At 48.3% G+C, this 21327-nt stretch overlaps 1 pseudogene across 1 annotated transcript in view; it reads right to left on the reverse strand.

Moving 5' to 3' along the window:
• The window catches only part of LOC311165933, a 32208-nt pseudogene that overhangs the window by 6584 nt on the left and 4297 nt on the right, over positions 1-21327 (reverse strand). The window contains exons 6-21 of the transcript in view: positions 21114-21174; positions 20882-21018; positions 20641-20763; positions 19954-20106; positions 18740-18869; positions 17234-17359; positions 16093-16250; positions 12571-12870; positions 9907-10005; positions 8825-8944; positions 7293-7346; positions 6899-7033; positions 5266-5465; positions 4488-4612; positions 2143-2311; positions 145-212 (exon numbers count right to left, since the gene is read on the reverse strand). The product of the transcript in view is annotated as an uncharacterized misc_RNA (transcript). The remainder of the gene's footprint in view (positions 1-144; positions 213-2142; positions 2312-4487; positions 4613-5265; positions 5466-6898; positions 7034-7292; positions 7347-8824; positions 8945-9906; positions 10006-12570; positions 12871-16092; positions 16251-17233; positions 17360-18739; positions 18870-19953; positions 20107-20640; positions 20764-20881; positions 21019-21113; positions 21175-21327) is intronic.

Consider the following 21327-nt stretch of genomic DNA (forward strand, 5'->3'; position numbering starts at 1 on the left):
ACAAGGGCAAAATGCCACCAGAGGCAGCAGCAGCCCTGCAGTTCACAGCCTGGAGAGGCTGCTGGGCAGACCATGAGTGAGGGATGCTTTTCTGTGGGAAGGCACAGATCCCTGACGCTGTGTCCCAGCCCAGGGAACACTCACCAAAGGAGATGTCCCCAAAGTCGAGCTCAGGGAGGTCGAAGTGCAAACTCGGAGCAATGACGCTGCCTCTGGAGGGCGAGGACAGAGGAGGAAATGGCTCGGTTAAAGGAATTGCAAAGGCCCGGCTGTCGTGGCTCGGGGGCACAAAACCTGGGCTCAGGGCACCCTGGGTTTGCAACCAACACAGCACCATGTGCTCAGCACAGGGCCCTGTGCACAGGAGGCAGCTAAAGCCAAGTGGCCAGCAGCCAACAGCCACGGATGGGCTTTGGGCACAGGGCAGGCAGGAGAAGGCCCCGGGTTGCTGGTGCTGCCATGAAGGACCCTCAACACACACCCAGACATGGCTCTGTGCCTCAGTTTCCCCATCTGCAATGGGAGGGACATAAAGGTGTCCCCACAAACTTCTATAAGCAGCCCTTCCAGCCACAGGTTCCCTGCTTTGCTCCTTCTTAGCTGGAACCGCTGTTCCCGTGGAGGAGCTTTCTCAGCAGAGTTTGACCCACACCATCATTACAGACAGAGTTCTGAGACATGAATCCAGGTGAGCCCCAAACATCCTCTGGAAAGAGCAGCAACAGTTCTAGCCAGGGGACAGATGAATCCCAGAGGAAAGGACCAGCTTGACAGCAGTGCACCAGCTGGCACAGCCAAGAGCAACAGCTTCAACAACCAAACCAGGCTGTCCTGAATCCAGCACAACACCTCACCTCTCCTTCAACTCAGCACACAGACTCCAAAACTCACCAACATCCACTGAAATCAGCACTTGAAGCTGCACAACACTCACCAGTTGATTTCATGCTTGATGCCAATCAATGCCCACTCTGCCTTTTGGTTCCAAATCAAGGAGCAGTGACCTGGGCCTTCTGTTGTGTTCACAGGACTGCCCCTGGCTCTGCTCTGCACATCTCAACAAGAGACACCTGCCCTTGCCCAAGGAGAAAGCTGCTTATGCAGAAACACCCCATGGCCACTTTGGGGCAGGGACAGAGGAGAATCAATGATTTGATGGTGAAAGGTTCCCTCTTGATTTCCAAAATACAAAAGCAGCACTTTTCCTCCAAAAACAATGCCAGCATCATTGTTTCTCCACTATGGGCACACCTACTCACCACTTTTCTCTTGCTAAGTAATAACTTCCTTGTTCTTTTTTATCCAACTCCCTTATCTTATTGGCATAATCCAGTGCAGATTGCTTTCATTTCTTCACTGCCTTGAGCCAGTGCCTGCCCACAGCAGCAGCCCAGCTCCAAAGCTGCAGAGCAGCCAGCATCAGCTCTCCTGCTCCCACTACATTATCCTAGCAGCACATGGCTCAGGCTGGCAGGGACAAGGCCTCACACTGCTGTGCTCCTGAGCACTGAGCTCTGCCTCCCCTGGGATCAGCCCTTCTCCCTTTGGCTGTGCCAGGATTATCTCTTGCCATGGCACCAGCCCACGCAAGGATGCCCAAGTCCTTGGCACACTTCCTGCTGCACAGTTCCCTCACTCCCACATCAGCCCTTTCCTGCCTGTGCCAAGGAGGCACCAGAGCACTCTGTGCACAGCAGCTGGGAGCACAGCTTGTCCCCCACAGCAGGGCTGGCAGAGGTGAGCTGAGCCTGCTGCTGCCCATCTGCCATGGATTGTTAACACAAGTTTTTACAAACACTGCTGCTGCTGCACAATCACCCAGGCTGGACCATCTCCAAAGCCCTGGGGACCTTGCTGGCTGCTCAGGTGGGACATCCCAGAGCAGCTGCTGCCCAAACCTGATCCATCCCACTGCCTGCCATGGCCCAAGGCACAGGGAGATCCCTGCAGGGAGGAGGCATTCCAGCTCCCAGCTACCACCCAGGGCAGGAGCCATCCTCACACTAAAGCAATGCCAGCATCAGAGCAGAGATTCAGACCCCAGGAAACACCTTTTTTCTCTGCTCCAGCCCAACATGAGGTAGGTGGGGGATGTCCCAGACACAGCTACAGATGTGCCCACCCAGCTCCCAGGGTCCTTACTTGATGGTCAGGATGGCAGGCGTAGGAGATCCAGCCACTTGGAACTGGAACTCTTCCTCAAAGCTCCCCAACACGGTGGCACTGAAGGAGATCTGCACACTCTGGCTCCCACCTGCTGCAATGATGCCCTCCAAGGGTGCAAACTTGAAGCAGGAGCCCATGCTGGTGGCTGAAGGGATACAGATGAAGGGAGCAGCCAGAGCTCCTTGGTTCATCAGTTTCACCTGCAGCAGCAAGAAAGCCAAGTGGAAATACATGTGGAACCTTCCCTTCTTGTGGGTTATTGTCTCATGATGCCATGGACACCCAGAAAAGGCAGAAGATGCTTTGTGCTGCTGAGTGGCAGAAGGCAAAAGATACAACAGGAAAAGTTCTGCCTTTGGGTTTTCATGCAGAGCAGAGAGAACTCCACAGAACTGCAGTCACCCTGGGCTGAGCCCATGCACACAGAGCAGTGCACCTCTGCTCAGCATCACCAAGCTCACTGAGAGCTGGCCCTGAGAGCAACGTGGGCTGATTGCAGCTGCGTAGTCAATCACCCCAGAGCTGCTGCTGCCCCTCTTAGCACAGCTCCAACAGCACCGTCTGCTCATTCACCTTTTCCCCTACCTTGAAAACAATACACTGGGAATGAGGCATCACCATCAAAATGTATTGACAGCACCAACTTTTGGTAAGAAAACTCAGGGTGTCTTTCTCTTCCCCAGCCAAGCTTTTGAAAGTGTCTGCCATGATGCAGGGCCTCATTTTCTACCTCTTCACTTGCTCCCTCATGATGATTTTGTAAACTGGACACTATTGTGGGGGAGGCAAATAGGTAGGAAAATCCTTTGCTTTTTTCCCAGGAACACTTTTCTCTTTCTAGAGCCAGAGATGCAGCAAGGATGAAGTGTGGGGAGGGACTGGTCAGCAAGGGAGAGAATCCCAAGGCTTTCCTGTCACTTGCAGCAATAAGCAGGAGACACTTGGCTGGAGGCTGTTTGCAGTGGGCTGAAGCTCAAAGGCAGCCAGTTTGTTGCAGCTGCTTCTGCAGAGCCCAGCCAAAAGGTGCCTTGTGTCTGGCACTGCCACAAAAGCCTCTGAACATGCAGCTTTTAGAGCCAGTGCTGGTTTCATATCCCAAGGGGTTGTTGTGCAGGGAGCCTCCCAGCTGAGCCCTAAGGAAGGCTGCCCAAAAGCAGGGACTGGGCCTTCAGGAACAACAGACACACCTTTCTGACCCCCCAGATTTGAGCAGGACATCAAATATTCCCTGCTCACAACTGCCCAGGCTGGCAGCAATTCCACAGCTCCACCAGGCTTGCTGCTGCCTCAGGAGCCATCAGGATCCCTCCCAAGCCCTGTTGCTCATCTCATAGATATGGGGGGTGTTGACAAAGATGTTCCCAAGGTCCAGAGTCTGAGAGCTGAGTTCAACCAAGGGTCCTTGGCCTTCCCCTCTGAGCTGCAGGGGCAGCCTGCTCTCACGGCCTGGGGAGAGATGTCCATTGCAGTACAATCATTCCCTCTCTTACGCTGGATTTTCCAGGCTGCCTCAGTGCCAGTCCCTGACTCTGAGCTGGATGCAAGCAGCTCCTGATGCTGCAGGAGAACATATGGACCCTTCTCTCAAGAGATATCCCTTGGGGCTGACTTCTAATTTCTAACCCATTCCTCGGGCTCACTGGGAGGTGATCCAGGTTCTGATCTGAAAAACCTAGCTGGAGCATTGCCAATCAAATTAAAAAGGGACAAAGGAAAGATTAGTAAGTACAGAGCAGCTTCTATATGAAGACTGAATGGGATTCCTCCTCACTCTAGAAATGAAATGGGAGATCGATGTGAGAGCTTTGCAATAGCATGAACGGCCTGGGAACTGGGGACAGGGAAAAATTTGTTTGCGTTTGTCCCAAAAAGGAACTTGAGGGTCTGAAAATGTTGTTAGGCAGAAACTACATCTCTGTGTAAGGGCCACATAGAAAAAGGCTCTGTGGCAAGCCAGTGGAGAAGCAGCAGATGGGACAGAGGTGTGCAAGAAATCCATTGCATTGGAGAGAGGCTGATGGAGACCTCCCCTACAGCACTGCCCAAGAATCAAAGAAAACTTCAGCCAGGCACAGCCACATGGTAGTGGAGACTCAGGGATCCTCCTTCCTCACCTCAGCAACTCCCAGACAAACAGGAGTCCAAACTCTTTGCCTGTGAGAGGGGATCCACTTTCTCAAGGCCCTAAACACCAAGGAGTTCTCAGTTTGCTCTGGGCTAGAGGTGAGCAGGGAGGTACCTCTGGAGGGAATGCAGGGCATGGGACAGCAGGGAGCCCTGGTGCAGAACTGTCCTGTGCCCCTGCAGGGCCCAGCACTCACCTGTGCTGCAGCACACTGCCAGGGAGCCGCAGGGGTCACCGCTGGCCCGTGGGTGACATCCCACTGTCCCCTGCACGGTGTCACCAGCGCCCAGAGCTCCTGTGGCCGGCACCACGCAGAAAGGACTGCAACACAGACAGAGGGAGCAGGGCTGGGGGGACACCTGGCCACGAGATTCCTTCTGCACTGCAGCTCTCTGCAGCTGCCTTGGGCAAGCAGGGAGCAAACCAAGCACAGGCAGCAGAAGACAGCCAGGACAGACAGCATCAGAAACAGCCACACAGCCACTGCTGAGGAGATCCAGCCCTCACCAGATCCTCTGGGGAAAATGACCTCAGCTCCCCCATACTCTGCATCCAGCTCTCTGCCATGAGCCTCAAGGGTCCCACTGCCAGCAATCCCATCACAGAATGCTTTGTGAAGAGCATCGAGAGGGTTGAGAGCTATCTGCATGCACAACCTGACACTGACAGCCTTCAGGAATTTCTCCCAGAGCATGGCTCTATTTGGCTGACAGGGCTGAGGAAGCTTTTCAGAAGCTGCTTGTGCTCAGGAGGGTGCAAGCCAGCTCCCAACATGTTCCAGCAGCCTCCAGGAAATCTGGGACAGAGAAAGCTCAAAGGCCACTGAAAGCAAGAGCAGATGCCATCCATCCTGCTCCCTTACAGCCAGGCTGCAGGGCAGCAGCTGCTGTGCTCTGGTTCCTTGTGCTGCTCTTTCCCAACTCTGCTATCATCCCCCAAAGGTGTTTTGCACAAGGACAGATGAGCTGCCTCACCTCTGGCTGCTCAGCTGGTACCGAGCTGCCCGGGTACCCACACTGGGCACCAGCAGAGCCTGCTGGGTGCTGCACTGGGCTGCACCCTTGGAGATGTCCAGCTGGGAAGGGAAGTCCAGGACAGCTCGGGCACCAATGGCCCGAATTGGCACAACTATCCTTTCCCTGGTAGTCATGCAGATGAGCTCGTGGCAATAATCCTGCAGGAAAAGAAACTGGCTCAGCACAGGGCATTTAGTGCCATCCCCATGGCAGAAGAAAAACCATTTCTATAACCCTCCAAGGGCATCAATTTACCTATTGCACCCTAAAATGAACACTAAGTTCTACTAACATGTCACATTTTAAAGGCACTCGTGCACTTTGCAAAACCTATCTCTGTGGCATTCAGCTCTTGTGTCATTTGGGTCATACCCATACCCACGGCCACCATAATTTTGACTCTAAATTTTAATGATGTTAAAGAATTCCTAAGTCCCTTCTAAGGAGCTGGGAGCTAGGGAACACAGGACATTCCTCTTTAGGTTTCTATGTTATCACTGTCTGAGAATACGATAAAGTGTTCAACTGACTCTAAGCAGCATAAGAAGATGAGAAAACAGCTGCACCCAAAGAGATCCTGCACCTCTGGCCTGGTGTAGAAATATCAGCTGGCTCAGAACTTCCCTTGAACTTTGCCTCTCCAACCAAGTCAGGAGAAGAACAGTGCCAAGAGGCAGCAGGATGCTGTTGCAAAGGGCCTCTCTTTGCTTCCCTGCAAGGCTTCCTCCCTTCCATGCCATGTCCTAAACCCTGGTGTACGAACAGGCCTCCAGATCAGAACATGAACCCTCCAGATGCCAGCACTGAGATCAGACTTGCCAGGGCCTCAGCACTGCTCTTCAAACCTGCACACAAAAGCACCTTTGGCACGGGATGGGTGCCAGCTGACAGAGCAAGCACAGTGCCAGGCATGAAGACAGAGCCCCAGCAGTGTCACTGTCACGGGCTCTGGGCTCACAGCTCTGCCTGCAGCTTGTACCTGCCCTGCACCAGCTCCTTCAGGCAGCTGTCCCAGTCCCCTGCAGCTCAGCAACCTCCTGCTGACCAAGGGCACCCAGAGCCCAGTCTGCCTGTGCCAGGCTGGGCTCACGGGCACAGCACATCCTCTGCCCTGGCCCTGCAGCTGCACCATGCTCACTTGTGCTCTGGGACAGCACAGCTGCAAGGCTGGAGAGCAGAAGGCTGAAAAAGCACCATCTTTGCTCCAGCCCAGGGGCAGGCAGGGAAGCTGTTGCCAGTCAGGGAGGAGGAAAGCTCTCTGATCTCTTTCTTCCTCTGGTGTTTTCCATCCTAATGAAACCCCTTCCACTGGACCTAGAGATGGCCCAACATCTATCAACAGCCCTCTGTCATTTCCATCCTCTTCCCTCTGCATCTTCCCTTGGCAATGCTCAGGGATGGGCAGGGACGGGAAGCAGAGCCTGGCAGGCCTGGCTGCAGTGCCTGCCAGCCTGTGCCAAGCTGTGACTGCCTGCAGGCTGCCTGCCCACGGCCTGCAGCCAAGCTCACAGCAGGCAATGGGCTGGAGCCAGAGTGCAGGGAAAACAATGGCTGTGCAGATCACTCTGTGCTTTGGCTCCTCCAGTCTCACCTTGTTCTCGGCGGGGCTGAAGCGGATGCGCACAGGGGCAGAGGCGCCTGCTGGCACCACATGGTACACATCCCTGGGGAATGCCAGCTGGAAATAAGGGCAGCTCTCCATGCACACTTTCACCAGACGAGGAATCTGCAGCAAACACACCAAATGATCATTCTGACACTTGTGCAAACAGCACCAGAGGAGACCTGTCCCTGCCCTGCTGACATCCCTCCTCGGCCCCTTGTCCAAAGCACTTTCAGCTGTGCAGGCACAGGCACATCATTCACAAGGCTGAACTGGAATCCCTTCTGTCTGCCTCCAGCATTTTGGCCAGGGACAGTGGGGCAGTGCCTGCTGGCAAGGAAGGGCCAAGCAGGTCAGCACCAGCACGATGGAGACAGAGCACCTGAGCCAAGTCATCTGCATATTCAACAAGGACAAAAAACCTGCTGGCTTCTGCCTGCAAACAGCCATGCAGTTGTCATGTTCCAGAGGGGGAAAGTGCTACCTGAAAGCAAACCAGCACATTATCCTGGGGGAAGGAAGGAATTCCCTTCTAGCAGATCAGGTTTGGGCAGGGATCTTGTGGGGATAGAGTCAGGCAAGCAGAGCAGCAAGAGAGGAGAACAAACCCTGTGGCCTTACTGGGAATAAAAGCAAACCTGAAAAGCAAAAGAAGGAAGGAACACAGCAAGACAATCCCTAAAACAAGGAGAGGGCAAAGAGAATTTCAATGGGCAGCAAAGCAGCAAGGAAGAATCATAAAACCATGAGAGCAATCAGCTTGCTAAAAGTGACAGAAACACAGACAGGCTGTGCCTATTGACTGTGGGCTTCAAAGGCATTTTCTGCCTGCAGAAACATGACCAGCACTGACTGACACTGTTCTTCCAGGATCAAAAGCCAGTCTTCGCTCTCCAGGCCTTCTCGCTGCCTCTGCAGGCAAGCTGGGCTGCTGGGCATTTCTGCCTGCAGCCAGCAGGCCAGGTTCTGCACTCTGCCATTCACAGACACAGCAAACGTGCATTTTCTAGCACTCTGACAGCATCAACCCCTGAGCACCAAAATGCTCTCCAAAAGTCTAAAACAGATGCTTTGGACTCCCTCCTGTCTCCTCCCACCACCCCACTCTTGGCACAAGCCTCACTTGAGAAAATGTTTCCCTGACTGAAATTCTAATGGTCTCAAGTTTTCCTCTTTACACTGCAACACAACTGCTGACATTTTTTAACTTTCCCCTCTCAGCTCTCTTGGGAAATTGCAAAACAATCCCAATTTCTTCAAGTGAAGGTGGGAACCTCCAGGAGCACATGGCTTTGGATGTGCTGTGGTTCTCCAAGGGAAAGCAGAGCACCGTGCTGCTTTTGGAAATGCTGAGCAGAGCTGGATGAAGCTGAGCAGGAGCCTGAAGTGGCACCTAAAGGCCTCTCACTGCTTCTGCTCCCTCAGGCTGATTGCAGGGCTCTTTCAGAACACAGCTCCTGCACTGCCAATGCCATTCGTGAGAAGGGATTCCAGCATAAAATGGAAAGGACTCAGCCCCTGAGCTTTGACTGTGAGCTGCACAAAGGGAGCCAAAATGGCTGAGGGAGGCAGAGATTCCTACCAGGAGCCAAGATTAACCAAGGAGACACAGGCTGTGGAATAGACCCAAGGCAAAGCATGAGAGCAGGTAAGAACTTTACAGCCCTCAGCATTCCTATCAGTCCAGAGCTTGCAAGAGAGGGAAACTCCTTTGGGATAGACACCAGCAACGCATGGCCAAAATCAGGAGACAATTCCCAGCACAGGAACATTTCCAGCATCCTTCAGAACAAGGTACTGAGACATTTTCTTCTGCATGTGCTGCAGCAGATAACTTGCTTTGCTGTACACTGGGAGAATGACAGCACTCTCCTCTTCCAGCACAGTGTTAAAGCCCCGGCTGCCAGCACTTACCTTGCCCTTATTGGTGAGACACAGCACCATTTCAGAGACCTCCTGAGCAACGAAGTTCTGAAATACCACCTCTGGTGGGGAAACCCCAAACCAGCTCTGTTTCGTGGCAGCTGACGGCAGCTGGAGAGGAGAGAGAGAGCAGGGAGAGCTTCAGCTGCTGGGAGGAAGGTTCATGCAGGAGAATCTTACACTGATCACCAGGGAAGTACAGACTCTGGGGGAGCACGTCTGCCCAGCCCACACTGGGCAAACAGTGCCTCACCCACCTCTGCTCTGAGCTGACGCACAGCTGCTGGGCCACACAGAGCAGCCTCAAGCCAAGCTGCTCTTTTGGCATGTATTTCTCCAGCTTTCTTTCTCCACAATGCCAGGCAGCACTTCCCTTAAGCACAGCCCTGCGCCCAGGTGGTCACAGAACTCTGGGGCACTGACTGAGCACTCATGGAGTAAGTAAAACCCATGGATTTACAGGAGACTCCGTGGGTAACAATTTTGGGATGTCCTTTACTCTGAGACAGGGAAACCCAGGCCCACACAACTGCAAATATCTCTTTTGCTCTAGAAATTACACATCAGTAAGAAGAGCACAGGACCAGAGCAGGTGGGAGAGATGAGGTGATATTTGGCTGAAGCCAAAAGGTTATGAAGCAAAAGAATGGAATTTGTTGGTTCTATGTGTTGTTTGTGGTTTGGATTTGTTCAGGTTGCTTTGTTGAGTGTCGCAGTGAGAGGGACGGGGTTGAAGATCAGACCAAAAGGAAGAGGACAAGAGGGGAGGGGACAGAAAAGTTTATGGTCAGTAGAGAATGGAAGCTCCTGAGTACCCATCAATGTGCCTTTGTGTCCCCAGCCTTCCCCCTGTCAGCAATGGCAGCTACACTCCAGCACAGCCCAGCACCTTCAGCAGAGGTCATTTGTGTTGCTTAGTGCACATCAGCACTCCCAGTCCACCACTCCCAGCAGTTTGCAATGACAACAGCACCTGCACACTGAGGTGTTTTGCTGGAGGAATGCCTGTGACAAGCACACACCCTCTTCAAACTCCATGATAAATAGAAAGGAAAAGAGCACGAAAAGTCTACCTTGGGACGAGTCTCACTCCTGTCTAGAATTGGGCCAGTTCTGGGCAGAATACTCCCCCCAGTGCTGCCCTCCTTCTTCCTGCTGGGAAACTTCTCCCTCTGGAACACAGAGGGAAGGAGCTGAAAGGCAAAATACACCAGCTAGAGCCTCAGAGATGGGCTTGTTCAGAATGACTTTTCTTGAACAAGTGGCACTGGTGAATAACTTGTGGTCACAGCCACTAGGACAGTCCTGGGAGCCCTGGAAGGTCCCTGCTGAAATCCTTAGCATCAGTAAATTAACAATACAGAATGCAATACACATACTCCAGCCACATGGCTCTGTCACATTGTTTTGTCCAGGATTGGATGTGATATGGCTGGGGATTTCTGCTCTTTAGGCATTTGTTTTCTCTTATGTTCCCTTGGATTGAGGCAGTGACCTTTCCAGAGAATGGGGAGGACCTCTCAGAACTGCCTGAACTCCATCCCTGCACAACACTCAGAACTCACAGCAAGGAGATATCGCTGCTGCCTGATTCCAAGAGATGCAAGAAAAAAAAGTTGTACCAAGAGGGAGGTGCACAGGAATGTGTCCAGGTTTTGGTTCTCCCTCTTAATTGTTTTCTCTGTCTGGGCTGACAGAGCCCTCCTCAGAAGAAAACAGAGAATTCTCCTTGACAGAGCCTCAGCCCTGGGGCACCTTCAGCCAAGGGAGCTCCAGACAGCAAGGGACCTTTGTGGCCCTGGCTCCAGTGCTGCCTGCAGGGCTGGCTCTGTGCCCACACAGGAGCTGGGAGAGAACAGCTGCTCTGGAAGCTCTTCCAGCTGGGACACCCCGTGGCTCTCAAGGCTTTGGGAAGAGTTTGAGCTTTCCCCACCCACAGGCCCAGGTGCCCAAGGGCAGGATGGTCAGAGCAGCACAGGTGAGTGCCCAGCCTGACAGAAGGAATTCCTGGTGCAAACAGAAAGGGACAGAACACATGCTCAGGCCTTCAGCTCTACATTGGTTTCACTTGGCTCTGCTGGCACAGCCAGGCAAGGCACAACTGAAACATCCCACAGTGTTCCCTACTGCACCAGGACAGCCCCCAGCAACAGGAACACGGCACAAAGGGCTGGGGAGGGGCTCTGCAGCTTCACAGCGCTGCTGGACAGCAGGGCCAGGGAGAGCAGGGATACCAGGGCACTTGCCAGCCTCTGCACAGCCCCAGGGGCTACTCACAGTATTTGGCTTCAGCCTTTCCCTCAGCAAAAGACGAGGTGTTGGTGTCTTCTTCTGGAATCCAGACGCCATTTCCAAGGGATGATGTCACAGATGGGCGACAATTCCTCAACAAAACTGGAAGGAGCAACAATGGAAGGAGTAACAATGGAACTCTGAAAATCCACAACCCAATTCATGGCACATTCAAGGCATACACTGGGGCTAAAAAATTTGATATGATTTGAAAGTAGCTAAGTGCGTGTTTGGCATAAATAGCTGGTATTGTTAGACCTCTAGTTGGACTTTATTTGAACTATATGGCTGCCTTGTGCAATTCAAAGATGGAAAACTGAAACCTGGAGCTCAAAAGCTGAACATTAATAAGAGTTGGAACAGACAAAGCTGTAGCTTCAATATTACTTAAAAATAGCAAGTGTGGGCCTCCTCTTCTTTAGGCTAAACCACCCCTGCTCTCTCAGCTGCTCCTCACTGGACTTGGGAGAGAGACTGGAATGTTATAGCTAATGGCTGAAATCTTGGTATGAAGGAATTTTTGCCCATTCTGACAAAACTGAATAAAGAAGCTGTGACCACTGAAGCCCAGCCCTCTCTGAAAATGCCTCCTGACTGGGAATTGGGACTGGGAGTTAAGCCACCTAAGGGAACTTGAGACAAGACCAAGGTGACACCATTGTCTGTTTAGCTCAGGTCTGGGGAGAAGTGAGCAAGGCTAATTGAGAAAAAATGTATCAACACAAAGCCAAACCCAGCAGCTCTCCTGAAAATCAGCTCTGTCTGCCTTCAGGCTGGGCAAGGCATAGCCACAGACTCGTCTGCTGAGGCCAGGTTTGCACACAAACCTCCCATCAACAGAGGGGGGAGGAGGAAATTTTGGGGGTGTGGTGCAACCTCTGGTAAGGGGCAGTGGACACCCATCCTCCCTCAGACAAACGGGCTCAGCTCTAAAACCCCCCAGCCCCAGAAGGCCACAGCCAGGGGACATTCCCATGAGGGCCAGCTGAGGGGTGTCATAACCCATCCAAGACCTCCAAAGTGCCCCCAGACCCATTCCTGAGGCCTTGCACCACACAACTGCATGGCATGCAAAGGAACACAACAGATCTGAAAATCCACAACCCAATTCATGGCAGGATCAAAAGGATATACTGGTGCTAAATATTTTATATTATTTGAAAGTAGCAAGAGACAGGGTCCAACTTGCCCCACCCCAAGGAGGTACCTGTACATGCAACTGAACTGCTGCATGAGGAGAGTGGCATGATCACATCCTCTCTTTCCCTCTGGAATTCCTTTTCAGAGCACAGATGTGACAAAACCAAAAAGTACAACTGGAGTCCATCTTTACCTTCAAACGAAATTCAGGACTCCTCGCTGGCAGAGACCAATGCCCTGCGAGTTCAGGGCTGGCTGGCAGAGACAATCTCTGTGCACAAGTCACCTGGAGAATCGCTGGGTACGGCCGTGGCAGAGCCCAGGCTGCCAACACCCAGCCCGGAGAGCTCTGCGCCAACTGAGGCGGCGGCGCCGTCACAGCCGCTGTGGCCGCGCTCGCGGTTCCCCGGCAACCGCGGCACCCGATTGTCGGGGCCGGGCCGGGCCGGGGAGGCCAGGCGGGCCTCGGTCCCCGCTCCTTCCAGCCCTGCTGCCCCCTCGGGCCCCGGGCGCAGGGCGAGGAATCCGCTCCGGGGCCCGCACCGTGACGGCCACAGCGGCAGCGCTCGATAGCGCCGGGGCTCGGCCCCAGCCCCGGGCTGCTCCTGCACAAGGAAGGCGGCGCCGGGGGAACCCAGGCTCTGACACTTTGTGTTCAGCGCACAGAACAAGTGGGAATCAGCCACTGCAGGCAGGAACAGGCACCTTCTCCTTCTTCCTAGGGACACACAAGGTGCAGAAGGCATTTCTTGCTGGAATGGTTTATCACCTCAGCAGCAGCCAGGAATTAGGGCTCCAGGAGACTGACATGATCACATCCTGTATTTGTCTTTGGCATTCTCTTTCAGAACACAGATGTGCTAAAAAGAAAAAAAACCCAACAATATTGATCAACCTCTATCTTCAAATGAAATGCAAGATTGATTTTCAGTTTTAGTCCCAGCATTGTAATAAAAACACACACTAGAATCAGAATTGTTGCAAGTTTCCTGCTGGCAGTAAACTCGAGATTTTAATACTTTTTCTGAACTGATCTGGAATATATAGGTTTATATACTTTAAAGAACTTAGGGCTTTTTAATTACTGCATACAGCTTCATGCTGCTGAGCAATAGCACAGATTGATTGTGTCTTCAGCAGAACTGGTTTGTCTTAGTAAAAATACTTAGAAATGAAAAACTTTCCGAGTTAACCAGAATTAAGAAAGTACTTTTGAAAAGGAGGGAAAAAAAGACCAACCCCATTAGTTTATAATGTTTCTAAGTTTACTGCTCTGTGCAGCCTAAGGAAGCTGTCATGGAATAAGGGAAGAGAGATCTCACAGCCATGTTATCCGTAAGTGTGCGGAAAACCTTCACACAGAGTGCCTGCACGGCTGCTTTACAGACTTGGTGACAGAAGAGCAACACAGGATTGAACTAAGACAGACAAACATCCAATTCAAGTCAAATGCCAAGTTATTTTCTTGTCAGATGGGGCCACAGACTGTACGCTGCTCACCATCCTGGGGGTTCAGGATGTCCTGCAGCATGGCTGAGCCATGAGACTTGTGGAGTAGAATTATGAAAAGGTGAAGCACAAACATTTCCTATGCACCTTTATTGCATTACCAACTCCCTTTAAATCTCTGAAGTAATCATTAGTGTCAAAAGCATATCCAACCATAAATTTATCTGGAATTTCAAAGCCTGCAAAAAAACACAGTTCTTTTTATACTTCAGTGGTGTAAGTAGCTTTGAAATGCCATTGGTATTCAACACATACTTGAGCTGAGATAAAAAGGCATCATCTCCTTCAGGGTGCTTTCTTAAGAATCTGAGCTATAAATTGATGACAGAGGTTACAATCTAAACCATTCCCATAAGTCAGTAAGATAATTAAGGTGTTAAGAGAATGATTTTTATGAAAAAAATATTTGTTTCAAACCTAGTTATGAGGTTGTTCTCAGAGAGGAGACAAGAAGTGAGATTTTACTTGAGTGAATGTAGATGAACTGTGATTCAGTAGGACTTTTCAGTTTGGAAAAAAGTCAAGTTTAATAATGTGGAGTCAAAACAAATGCCCTCCAGGGTCAAAGCAAAGCAAAACACAGTTAAGGTTTGAGCTGTTTCTGCTATCTAAAGAGTTGAATTTGTTTATCAAATAGCTAAACCTGCACTCAGGCCAACCAGGGGGGAAAAAACAAGGTGGTCATGAAGTCTCAGGATAGCCTAGCTGGTCATTGGCTTTTTGTGTAGCTTCTCCTCATTGCTCTTGCCATTCATGAAACTTATGTGCCAGCTGTCAGATGTGCTGCTTGAAGTGAAATTGCAGGACTGTTTTGGAAAGGACAGAAAAAACAAAATGCCAGAAAAAGATGATACTTACAGTCTGCTCTGTTTCCTGGACTCTGATGTGTCCTTGTAACGAGCAGGCTGTAAGGCAGAGCAGAGAAGGTTGGTTTTTAAAATGCCTTGGCCTAAGCTCTAGACTTCCATTCTGCCACACCTTCCCATAAGTGTCTGAGGGAAGGGAAGGGAAGGGAAGGGAAGGGAAGGGAAGGGAAGGGAAGGGAAGGGAAGGGAAGGGAAGGGAAGGGAAGGGAAGGGAAGGGAAGGGAAGGGAAGGGAAGGGAAGGGAAGGGAAGGGAAGGGAAGGGAAGGGAAGGGAAGGGAAGGGAAGGGAAGGGAAGGGAAGGGAAGGGAAGGGAAGGGAAGGGAAGGGAAGGGAAACAGCAAATTGCAGCAAATTAGGCAAGAAAAACACACTAAAACCCTCAGTTAAAGGAATTTGCACTGATTTTCAAAGGAGATTGTTGCCTGAACTACTGACTTGACTTTAGTGGTTTCTGAAGAGTCTTTCTGTAAGTATTTAGGAAAGCTTAAAAGATGGTGATAAAGGCACCTATGTCAGGTCTATCCATTGCTCTCTGTATAGCACTGGTATTCTGGAGCCACACTGAATGAGTCAGTTTAGTATGGTTCATTTCTGGGCACTCTGGGATAAAATGGGGAATAGGATCTTTGGCAGCAGTCATCACTGATCACTCCAAATTTCCACTAAGCTGGGTGGGAATTATTCACTGTTTCAAAGCCCAGCAATTTAAATCAGTGTTAAGTGGCTGGAAGGATGCAGTATGAAAATCTCAATAAAGATGGATTTCCTGGAAAATACACAAGAACAGTTGCTTCCCTTTAAAAGCTGAGGATGCTAATTCATACCTTCCCATTTAGTGCAGACAGTTCCTCTCCAAGAAAAAAAAGATTTTTTTTTTTTCAGAAGTGTCATTCTAGAAGGAGAAAAGAGAGATGGAAGTCATATAAAGCATGCCCCAAAGGGTTATCCTGTATTTATTTGAAGGGTGTGCTGCTCTTGCTTTTTGCAAGAGGAGGGAGTTGGAGCTCTGCCCCTGGCTTTGGCATGTTGAGTATTCTGCTGGATGTTTATTCCAGTGAATGTATAATTTCCACCCTCTGGGGTAGATCAGTAAATCAGCTCCTACAGCTGTACAACCCTGAGCATTTCATGCATCCAAATATTAAAATTACAGGTTTGAATGTCCAGCAATTAAAAATTTATCCAACTTCTTTTTCTAGCCCTTGGAAAAACTGGGTTTACAACAAACTAGAATACTTCCTACAATACAGATGCCTCCATTCTCTGCACACCTGTAACTCTGGCTGATCTACAGTACTGATAAAAATTGCAGGTTGGAGTTTCACACAAATTCAACGTTTTTTCCTTGGTTTTCTGCTTACATTGAACTTATCTTCAGGATTTACTTTTGCTTTCTCCTTAAACTCTGGAAAGACGCGATTAGTTTTATCTTATTTAGTAAGTAGGCCAACCTCATCGTGCTGTTTTTCAATTGAGTTTATTCTGTATAAAATTACTTTTGCTTTTTTCCAGCAGTCTTGCAGACATCCTTTTCTGACTTGCACATCCAATTCTTCTGCATTGTTCACATTTAATGAGTTATCATATCATTTCACAGACAACTGTTCAGCTTTATGAAATATAAAACAACATTAATATTTAAAGTTTTATCAACTAAATACAACATTTTAAAGGTATTTACTATATTTTAGTATGCTGAAGGACAGCCCCAATAATTTAATACAAAATAACAATTTTTATAAAACTTAGATTTATATATAAATGTAAGCACACTTGAAATATAAGCTGCAGTTACAAGAGGTGAACTTGCAATTAGAGTTCCTATAAACTGCTTTCACAATGATGCTGTGAAAATAAAAAGAAAAGCTTTTTCATTGAATTAACTCTGGGCTCTTCACCAGTACGAGTCTCTGCTTTTTTAAAAAAGCAATTCCATATTAATGGACACTACAAATCCCCACACCTCCTCAGTCCTACACAAACATCTCAGTTGTGCCTGCAGCACAGAAATGGAGGTACACATTTGTTTTTTCCTAATTAGCAACTGCACACCCTCCACGCTCTAGAGATTAGAGGACAGGTCTCTCTGTTTCATGGGAGGGATTGTACAGATAATTAACAAAAAAACTGAAACAGGGGGCCTAAAAATACATCCTACTTCAGAAAAAAAAAGATCAAGATTACTTAAGATTGGAAATTAATGCAGACACAGTGATTTCAGGCTTGCTGATCTTCTGGTTTATTCTCTCCCTCTAGTGGTACATCCCCAGGAAGAGAGTATCCCCTGGGTGTTAAATGAAAATATTGATATTTTGCACACAATTTAGAGATGGGAAAGCTTTAAGAACTGGCCCTACATGGAGAGGTATCACAAATGCATTTTTGCAACACTGTTGGAATTTTTACTTCTCTTTTTTTTGCCTAAGTCAGTTCTTGATGACAAATAGGCAACTTTCTGTGCAGAAAACAAACATCTTTTGGACTATACAGAATTACAAAAAAGCTGCCACAGTTAAAATCACTTGGGGAATCAGCAGAACACCGAGATGAAAACAATCCCTCTCCTTTTAAAAGCAGTAACAGCAAGCTTACTCATTTGTTTGCAGTTCTGCAGCACAAAAGTAGCAGCTTTGATGAGTTCCTCGTCCTGAGATTCTGTCAATACCTGAACCATGAGTGCCAGACCATTGCTCTGAAGCAGCTCACGCTGGTTCTCTTCTAGAACAGGACATGGTAAGGAAAGCTTTGGTTTCAGCCCCGCACACCTTCACCTTACAGTCATTTAAGGGGCTGCAAGTTTCTGTAGAAAGAGAGATTTTCATTCCAGACCCGAGCCTGCTGCAGTGACAGCAGGAGAGCTTCACATCCCACAGGATGATTTGACCAGAACTCAGATTGCTGTGAGGAAACTGAAGGACTGAGACCACTTATTTGATGGAGTTCCAAGCTCATTTAATTCTGGCCTTAAACATATGAATAATGACTCCTGTATTTCTTCTCTTCCATCACCTGCTCTTGGAGTAGATATGCAACATTTCTGTGACGCCTGGGATGCAGAAATATCAAAATCTCAAGGATTATAATTAGCAAAATAAAATTAGTAGCTTAAGCCTGGTCTAGCCAATCTGTTCCTCCTCATTTCTTATGTCATTAGCTGAATTTTTACTGTGCTCTCATTCACATATGGAATCATAGAACTGGTAACTTGCTAAACATAGTTCTTTCTTCTTTAAACTTAATAAAAAAAAGGAAATAAAAAATTTTAACATTTTTATTTTGACAGTGTTGACATTTTAAGAGAAACTTTTTTCTTTTGAAATAATTTTTCAATAATTTTTAATGTTTTTTCTTTTCAAAAGACATTTTCCATTAAGTCTTGTTTCACTAATTCTTCATGAAAAAATGTCTGTTAAAAGAAATTTATGACCTCTTGAGCTAATTATTGAACATGTTATTGACACTCAGAGGATGAGAATCAACCAGGATTTTGGAACATAAGGCCTTTTTCTTGTTTCTCTAAACATACATGAAAAAACAGAAGTACAAATAAATTTCCCTTTCTCTTTGCTTGTGCTACCACAAAATACCAACTGAAGTGCTGTATTTGTACCAGACATGCTTGGGCAAACCCTGAGGAACATGACAAAAACATTTCAGGGCTACCAACTGCTTCTGTGTCTTGAAAGCAATGCTCTTACATGGCTTTTACAAATATTCCTGGCCTTGTAAGCAGTGGATAGAAGCTGTATGTGCCCAGGACCATGAAAAGGGTGCTCAAGGCAACCCATCTGCTAGGTCTGGATTGTAGTAGCTTTCAGATCTGCATTAATTATTCCCTGGGACACCTAAGCCCAGCTCTGAATTCTTGCATACTTAGTCTAGGTTTCAAAGCTCCTAAAGATACTTCCTGCTAACAAGCTTTAAAATGTAAAGATGGAACATTCTAGAAAACTTTTTTTCCAAATACTGACATTGTATTATTTAATAGAACTCTCTCTCATGTTCCAGTCTTGATGAAGTGACACCATGGGAGGAGTCAGTGGATGAGAATTTAGGAGAAGCTGACAGACAGGAAAGAGAAAAAGTAAATCTTAGCACAAACTTCAGTACAGTGTCCAATTGTTAGAATAATACTGATTTTTTTCTCCTGTGCTCAGTGTCTCATTGGACAGCAGCTTCAGCAGCTCTGACACAGGGGGATACTCTGCCAAGACAACACTCATGGCAGCTGTTTGTTAAAATAATTGGAAGGAAAAGAAGGTCAATCATGAGTGTACAGGAATTATCCAAGGATCAAATGCTGGGTTTGGAGGGAACTGTGCAGAGCCCTCAAAGCCTTGGGCCTGCTCAGCTCTGCCCTGCTCCACCTTGAACAGCTCAGATTACCCCACCCGTCCTGTGCTGCTCCCAAATCCAGCCCTGCCCATCCTCCCAGCCTGTGCTCCACGGAGAGGAGGCAGAAGATCTGATAAATGAGGAGGGCTTCACACTGTGCAGCTTCTGGAGATCCCTGCTGAGTTTCTCCATGTCCTTGATCAGCTCCAGGATGGAGCCAGAGAGAGCTGAATAAGCTCTGACATGCAGAGTATCTGCCATGAAAAGAGCAGGGGGCAAGCCCTTCCTGGCACTGACAACACCACTGCCGGACCATCCACGCTGAGGCCCAGTCCTGTCACACCCAGCTGATCTAAAACTACCCTCCCAACTAGTGCAGGCTGATGCTTTTCAACCCTTGGGAATTTCCATTTGAAGCTCTTACAGCAGAAGTGTGAGATACACCAGCCATGGCCACAGCACAGGCTCGTCAGGATCACAGGCTTCTGCAAACCTCCTGTGCAAAACACAAAACCTCATCAGGAGAGCAGTGCCCAGCCAGCAAACCACAGCAGAGTGTGCTGTGCAGAAACAACACATTCGTTCAGCTCCACCTCTAAATGACTAAAGCTTCCTAAAGCTACACAATTTATGTTTCAGCCACAGGCCTAACTCCAGGATCCAAACTGACTGGTCAAATCCAGGCCCAGAGCTCAGCTTTACTTACCCAGCAAGGGCTGGAGCATCTCACTTTTAATGTTCAGTGGGGTTTAAATTTACTGCATTTATTTGAGCAACAATGGGACAGTAATCCACCTCAGAGTAACTGAATCACCCCCCACTTACACCTCTGAGTTTTAAAAAGCACTCCTGCATCCACTGGGATGTGTAGAACTTGACTGTCTTGAAGCATTCATTTCTGCAACTTTTCCACCAGCACAAGACTTTAAAAATTACATTTTAAAATTACCACAGATCAAAAATGTCTTTTCACTCACAGTTAGTAGCAATACAGGCATCCAGTGTCTTTGTTACTACCACTGCAAGTTTCATGCTGGAGTGACACAAACAGGAATCATGCAAAAGCTCAAGGAGAACTCTGGCTAATGTATCCAATCCTCCAATAGAAACAAAATATTTCTGCACATCTGCTCAGTGGAAAAAAGAAAAAAATGTGATTTAAGCTACAGAGTCTGCAAATTATTTCAGCATTTCACCGAGTAAGTCCATCAGAGGTTTTCTGTGCATGTGCTAGTCATTACATTTCTTATATAAAACACAAGCTGGATACACATTGATCTCAAGAAATGCAGTAACTGCATATAAAATAGTTACAGGAAAACATGACCCTGATATGTGCACAAAAGGGCAAACATCATGCCTGAGTTCTACCTAAGTCATTGTTTTCAGTCACATCATAAGGGCTTTAATTTAGACACACTTTTAATCAGAACAGCTCTGAACAGTTTTACTGACCCTATGAAATGTAAGCAGACTGTGGCTATTTGTGGACTTGAGCATAGCGTAGTGTAAGTAAAGATGGTGGAATACAGTGGTCAGAGTAAAAGTGGGAAGAACAGCAAATGACTTTGTAGGGATTGACAAGAAAGAAAAACCCATTGAGCTCTTGGATTAAGCCTCCTTTTATCAAATGCAAAGCTGTGTAAAGCTTGAGCTGCACTTACAGTTGTTTGCAACTGTGAGACCACAAAATGAACAGATGGGATGAACTATCTCAGGCTCTGTGCAACTCCCCAGCCACTCTTTGGCATAGGGAAAAACCCAACAGGAAATGTTTTGATTCCCTTCTGGAAAAGGAAAAACAAATTACCCCAAATCAAAATGCAATGAAATCAACTTCAGCTGAACGGTAAAAATGAAACCAAAGTGTTACCGATTTGGAGAATATCTTTGAACTTCTTTCACAATTTTCAGAGCAACACATCCCATTCTGGGGGTTGTTGACACAGGCACAGAGAGTGCTGCACACTGAGGACCAGAGCTGATAGCAGGGATCAGTGTTTTCAGCTGACAGATTCTTCTCAGACCTGGAGAGAATTGTTCTCTTAGGGAAAATGCAAACAAGTCCCAAATAGTCAAGGAAACATAGCTGCTAACCAGCCTACTATTTGTCTGTTTGAATTGCAACCCTGTTCACCTGAACAACTGCAGCAGCAGGCTGATGCAACCTGTGTCTCTGACATAGCTTTGCCCAGTTTCTAAAAGAGAACACACACAAGACTCCAGAGACAAATGCAACTGCAGACAAAATCTTAACAGCAAGCTGAATTGCTTTCCTAAGCACATATCCTCCCCAGAAGGAAATACAAAATCAGATCAACATATTGGTAAATAACCTTCCTATGTCTCTC

This window comes from Fringilla coelebs (assembly GCF_963513975.1).
Source record: "Fringilla coelebs genome assembly, contig: SCAFFOLD_33, whole genome shotgun sequence".
Lineage (NCBI taxonomy): Eukaryota > Metazoa > Chordata > Aves > Passeriformes > Fringillidae > Fringilla > Fringilla coelebs.